We start from the raw sequence: 6,929 nt of genomic DNA on the forward strand, positions 1-6,929 counted from the left end.
TTTTCTATTAAAAGCTTCTTTTGTCATTGCTATTCTTTTTCTGACTTCTTGGCAGCAGCTCATGTTGCTGCTTATAGTACACCCCAAGTGTTTGAAGCTGTCCACTTGCTCTACCGCTTCGTTTAGAATTCGCAAGTTTACCTTCTTTACTTTTCTTCCTATGACCATGGTTTTTGTCTTCCATACTGCTCACAGCTGTCATTTAGCTCGAGTAAGAGCTCTATTACACTAGGCAATCGATTGCATGCAACTGATTTCCAAAGAATTTGTGGGACATTGGTTTAAATGAGAGCTGGTACACTTATTGCAATTAGTTGCACAGTCAAAAATCGATTGCAAGTTACTTGCAGGCCATGAAACTGCTCTTGAAACTTTTAGTTTCACCGGGCCGTTGCGGGGCATTGACCGAAATGGAGCGTATTACACTAGGAAACATTGCATAAAAATTGCCTGCGCGCGCACAGTCCACCAGACGTGTCTCGTCAACAAATCCTCAGCAGATACAGATGACGTGGACTGCACGTTCGTGTCGTTAGGTTCTTTGTCCGAATTTTGTGCTTTACGGGTAAAGAAGTGCGGCCAACGGGTAACACTGCGATGGAGGAAGAACTGCAAACAACAGTGAACTATACGGAGAAGGAAGATTTGACGAAAAAATTAACGAACTCGTTTGAGAGCAAGGTTAATACAAAAGATTTTATAAGTGAAGTTGAGAAATCTCCTGCCTTGTGGGACAGCAGATCAGAAGAGTACTCAAACAAAAGTACAAAATAAAATGTATGGGAAAGTATTCTGGTAAGTTTCTTTCCCGAATTCAAAGAAAAGCCTGTTAACGAGAAAAATCATGTTGGTTTTATCCACTAATTGATTATAGTATGTATTATTATTGAATTTTCTTTGTGTAATAAATCCTAAAAGATACAGTACAAGTTGATATTGTTTTCTTCTATTGTTAAAAAAAAATTGTGGTCATGATTCAGTAACTCAAATGCCTTACCACAATGATACGGCTAGCTTTTCTTCTGCTGGAATACTTTGTCTCAACTTGGTATCTTGGCCAGTTACTGTCCTCTTATGTAATTCAGCAATTCATAAAATGATGATTTCGACATGCGAAAATAATTGAAGAACTTGGTTTCATGCGCACAGAGATCCTCAAATAATGTATAATGCAGTCCCTTTTCCTTTCTTAAGGTATATACCGGGGACCTCGGCTTGACTCACATTCACTCTCATACGCTCGCTAAACTGATTGTAGTGCGGTTTACTTAGCGTGAAACTGCTTGGCACGCAGATTGCAATCAGTTGCATGTAATCGATTACCTAGTGTAATAGAACTCTGACATATTCCTTAGTATAATCTCCTCTTCTGCTAACAACGCCATATCATCAGCAAATCTTATACACATTATTCTTCTTCCTCCTAAGTCCTACTACCACTTCTTTCATGTTCTAAAAACATGTTCTTCACTAAATGCTTCAAGTAGATGTTGAACAGAGTAGATGATAATGGGCATCCTTGTCGTACTACTCTTCCTATTTCACTTCCTTCAGACATTTCTTCTCCTATCCTGACTTTGACTCGGTGTTTCCAATGTAGATTACTGAACAATCTCCTGTCTTTCCAATCCACACTTATTTTCTTCACGATATCCATCAGTTTGTTCCAATCCACTCTGTCAAACGCCTTTTCTAACTCCACAAATACTATATACATTTCTTTATCCTTCTCTGGATATGTTTCACCGATTGTTCGTAGTAGTCCAATTGGATCTCGTGTACCTTTCCATTCCTGAAACCAACTCGTCTTTCAAGTGTCCTTCGATCTTAGAAAATAACCGTCGATTCAGTATTCGCAGGAGAATCTTCGCCGAGTGCGATATCAAACTGATAGTCCCGAACTCCTTACATTTCTTGGCATTATTTTTCTTCGTCCCTCTTCCATTAATTTATCTCTCTTCAAATTACAATTTTCTTACTCCCTCGTACTAATCCTTCTCGTCCATTTCTTTTTCTTTTCTAGTTCTTTCCTTTTCCTGCGTTTTACATGATAGTTTAACTGTCTGCCTGCCTGCCTGCCTGTCTGTCCGTCCATCCACCCACCCATCACCCAACCACCATCTATCTATCTATCTATCTATCTATCTATCTATCTATCTATCTATCTATCTATCTATCTATCTATCTATCTATCTATCTATCTATCTATCTATCTATCTATCTATCTATCTATCTATCTATCTATCTACCCATCCATTCATCTATTGTTTCTATCTATTCTATATGTCTGTCTGTGTCTGTCCTTCCATCTATCCGTGTCCGTCCGTTCGTCCGTTAGCCCGCCCGCCTGCACTGAGGGAAAGTAGGTCACTTGCAAAGCAACGAAAGTAGGTAACTTGCCATCGAACGAAAATAGGTCACTTGCCATCGAGCGAATTCTAGAGCGTCAAAAACGCACCGCTAAACCAACACTAGAGCAACAAAAACACGCCGATAACCCAACCCTAGACCGTAAAAAACCGGTCGCTAACACAAGCTTAGAGCGTCAAAAACTCGCCGCTAACACAAGCCTAGAGCTCAAAAACTCGGCGCTAACACAACCATACAGCGTCAAAAAGTGCCGCTAATACACGCCTAGAGCGTCAAAACCTCGCCGCGACACCAAACCTAGAGCGTCAAAAACACGCCGAAAACACATGCCTAGAGCGTCAAAAACTCGCCAATACACCAAACCTACAGCGTCAAAAACTCGCCGCTAACACAAGCCTAGAGCGTCAAAAACTCGACGCTAACACAACCATACAGCGTCAAAAACTTGCCGCTAACACAAGCCTAGAGGGTCAAAACCTCGCCTTCACACCAAACCTAGAGCGTCAAAAAAGCATCGCTAACACAAGCCTAGAGCGTCAAAAACTTGGCGCTAACACAACCATACAGCGTCAAAACCTCGCCGATACACCAAACCTAGAGCGTCAAAAACTCGTCGCTACAACAAACCTAGAGCGTCAAAAACACGCCGATAACACAAGCCTAGAGCGTCAAAAACTCGCCGCTACACTAAACCTTGAGCGTCAAAAACGCGGCGCTAACACAAGCATAAAACGTCTAAAACTCGCCGCTACACCAAACCAAGAGCGTGAAAACCTCGCCGCTACACCAAACCTAGAGCGTCAAAAACTCGTCGCTACACCAAACCTAGAGCGTCAAAAACTAGCCGCTACACGAACAGTAGAGCGTCTAAAACTCGCCGCTACACCAAACCTAGACCGTAAAAAACGCGCTGCTAACACAAGCTTAGAGCGTCAATAACTCGCCGCTACACTAAAACTAAAGCGACGAAATCTCGCCACTATGCCAAACCTAGAGCGTCAAAAAATCGCCGCTACACCAAACCAAGAGCGTCAAAAACTCGCCGCTGCACCAAACCTAGAGCGTCAAAAACTCACCGCTACACCAAACCTAGAGCATCAAAAACTCGTCGCTACACCAAACCTAGAGCGCCAAAAACGAGCCTATAACACAAGCCTTGAGCGTCAAAAACTCGGCGCTACATCAAACCTAGAGCGTCAAAAACTCGCCACTACACCAAACCTAGAGCATCAAAAACTCGCCGCCACACCAACCCTAGGGCGTCTATAACTCGCCGCTACACCAAACCTAGAGCGTCAATAACACGCCCCTACACCAAACCCAGAGCGTCAAAAACTCGCCGCTACAATAACCCTAGAGCATCAAAAACTCGACGCTACAACAAACCTAGAGCGTCAAAAACTCGCCGTTACACTAAACCATGAGCTTCAGAATCTCGCCACTACACCAAACCTAGAGCGTCAAAAACTCATCCCTACACCAAACCTAGAGCGTCTAGATCTCGCCGCTACACCAAACCTAGAGCGTCAGAAACTCGCCGCTACACCAAACCTAGATCGTCAGAAACTCGCCGCTACACCAAACCCAGAGCGTCGAAAACGCGCCGCTAAGGACCACAGAGCGTCAAAAACGCGCCGCTAACACAAGCCTAGAGGGTCAAAACCTCGCTGCTACACCAAACCCAGAGCTCCAAAAACTCGCCGCAACACCAAACCTAGAGCGTCAAATACTCGGCGCTAACACAAGCGTACAGCGTCGAAAAGTCGCCGCTGCACCAAACGTAGAGCGTAAAAACCTCGCCGCTACACCAACCCTACAGAGTCAAAAACGCGCTGCTGACACAAGCCTACATCATCTAAAACTCGCCGCTACACCAAACCTAGAGCGTCAAAAACTCGCCTCTAAATCAGACCTAGAGCGTCAAAACCTCGCCACTACACCATACCTAGAGCGTCAAAAACTCACCGCTACACCAAACTTAGAACGTAAAAAACTCGCCGCTACACCAAACCTAGAGCGTCAAAAACTAGCCGCTACACCAACCCTAGAGCGTCTAAAACTCGCAGCTACACCAAACCTAGAGCGTCAAAAGTCTCGCCGCTAACACAAGCCTAGTGCGTGAAAAACTCGTCGCTATACCAAACGTAGAGCGTCAAAACCTCGCCGCTGACACAGGCCTACATCATCAAAAACTCGCCGCTACACCAAACCTAGAGCGTCAAATACTCGCCGCTAAACCAAACCTAGAGCGTCAAAACCTCGCCAGTACACCAAACCTAGAGCGTCAAAAACTCGCCTCTACACCAAATCTAGAGCGTCAAAACCTTGCCGGTACACCAAACCAAGATCGTCATGAACTCGCCTCTACACCAAATCTGGAGCGTCAAAACCTCGCCGCTACACCAACCCTAGAGCGTCAAAAACTCGCCACTACACCAAACCTAGAGCGTCAAAAACTCGCCGTTACACCAAACCTAGAGCGTCAAAAACTCTGCGCTACACCAAACCTAGAGCGTCAAAAACTCGCAGCTACACCAACACTAGAGCGTTAAAAACCCGCCGCTAACACATGCCAAGAGCGTCAAATGTGCCGCTGAACCAACAATAAAACGCCAAAACGCGTCGCTAAACCAACCCTAGAGCGTCAAAAACGCGCCTGTAACACAAACCTAGAGCGTCGATCTTACCGGTTGACTGTTTCTTTGGTTTGCTATCTATCTGCCTGTCACTCCGTCAGTTCGTCCGTATGTCTGTATATAGCTGTCTGTGTGTATATCTATATACAGTACATATCTGTTTGAATTCTTTATTATTCTTCATTTAGTTTTTTTTTTTTTTTTTTTTTGTATTTTCCCCAATGTGTTTCCTTCACTCTTTATTTTTACGTCCCTTCTACTTTTTATTCTCTTTTTCTTTCCGTTGCTTTCTTTAGACGTAAAACTACATCTTTCTCCTTACTAGGTATCGGGGGAGGTAATTTGAAAACTGACTGTCGCATAAAAATACAATCCCTTCCTTGTTCTCCTTGAGTTTCCCCTTGTTCTCTATGTCTTGTTCTCCTCCACTTCCCGTACAATTATTAAATGAAGTAAAAGTTATTACTGATTTTAAAAATTATAATGAAAGACCTTTTGTCTGTAATCCAGAAATTGAAAGTTCATCTTTTAATTTAGTTATCTTGTAAATTATTAGATTGTAGTTCAAGAACATAAACAACACATACATAGGAGTGTCGTTGGTAATATGATGTCGTCGTTGTTTCTGTTGTTTAGTCAACTGTCCGAAGACAGGTTTGAATCTCTCAAGTGACATCAGTAAGACATCACTAAGACAGGAGATAATGGGGTAGGATGGTCATTTCCTTTCCTCCATTGCATACATCGGTGAATAGTAACACATTGCACTAATCAGACTTCGGATGTAATATGATCAATGAAATACATTTTGCGAAACTCCTGAAGCATATTATAAAAAATTATGCGTTATATGACATTGAATTCTTCATTCTCTCCTTGCCTTTTTGTTTATTTCTTTATTTCCAGTTTCCTAACGCCTTTATTCTTCTTTGTATTCGCTTATTTCCTTCCTAATACAGTAGGCTATATCTGTTTCTTTCCTTCGAATTGCGTCCTGTGAAGTATAGTGTGAAGGTTGCCATTAACAACGACACTACTCTTGTTCCAGATCTGTGTGCTGTGGAGCCGGTGATGTACACAACTCACTTCTTACGCCATTTATTTCCTTGCTCTACGCGCCGCGCCAGCTGGATGAAATGAGTCCGAGGTTTGCGTATACGACGTGTTCTGCCATGTACTGAAGTGAGTGTAGCGAGCAGTTAATTTGTTGAACTAAAACTGAGATACATTTACAATTAAATGTTAGTAAATTAATATCACAACTAAATAATTTTACAAAGCAGAGATAAAATATGTTATTGATATGTACGAGTATTTCAAAATGTTGAAGTGAATAAAAGTTTTTGATACCTAAAACAGAAAGGTGATTTTATTGTGTTTGTGTTATTATCCCTACTGATATTAAGTTTCGGATGGCCTATGTTTCATAAGAAGTAAATCTTTAACAAAATATTACTACTCACATTATTACCACTATAACAATTGTAAAAACTTTGAAAACACATTAGAAAATCTTGTTTATCGATTTTCTACATAGTGGGCAACTTGATCAAGTCGATGCAAGCCTGTAAGTCTTAATTTGAATTTATAGTATGCCTTCCTGCAGAAATGAAATTGAGTACCGTGTCTTTCCCAGGGGTAAAAGGCGGTCAGAGCGTGGTGCCGACCACACCACCTCATTCTAGTGCCGAGTTCATGGAAAGCATGGGGCTCTACCTCCATGCCCCCCCCAAGGCATTCATGGCATGTGACGGGAATACCTTTACCTTTACCTTTACCTTTTACCTTCCTGCAGAATTCCACTGAAATTTAATTTATGTCCTCAATAATAACTTTGCACAGATAAGCTTCGTTTTGAATGGTATGTACTTGGATAGAGCCTTAAAGTTTAAGATGTAATAAATGTATTGTCTCTCTATCAAA

At 42.2% G+C, this 6,929-nt stretch overlaps 1 long non-coding RNA gene across 1 annotated transcript in view; it reads left to right on the plus strand.

The window, feature by feature from the left end:
• LOC138695312 (uncharacterized) overlaps positions 1–6,368 on the plus strand; it is a 582,002-nt gene extending 575,634 nt beyond the window's left edge. The window contains exon 7 of the long non-coding RNA XR_011331127.1: positions 6,055–6,368. This is a non-coding gene — a long non-coding RNA (uncharacterized lncRNA). The remainder of the gene's footprint in view (positions 1–6,054) is intronic.
• Positions 6,369–6,929: the final 561 nt, after the last annotated feature.

This window comes from Periplaneta americana, chromosome 2, assembly GCF_040183065.1.
Source record: "Periplaneta americana isolate PAMFEO1 chromosome 2, P.americana_PAMFEO1_priV1, whole genome shotgun sequence".
NCBI lineage: Eukaryota > Metazoa > Arthropoda > Insecta > Blattodea > Blattidae > Periplaneta > Periplaneta americana.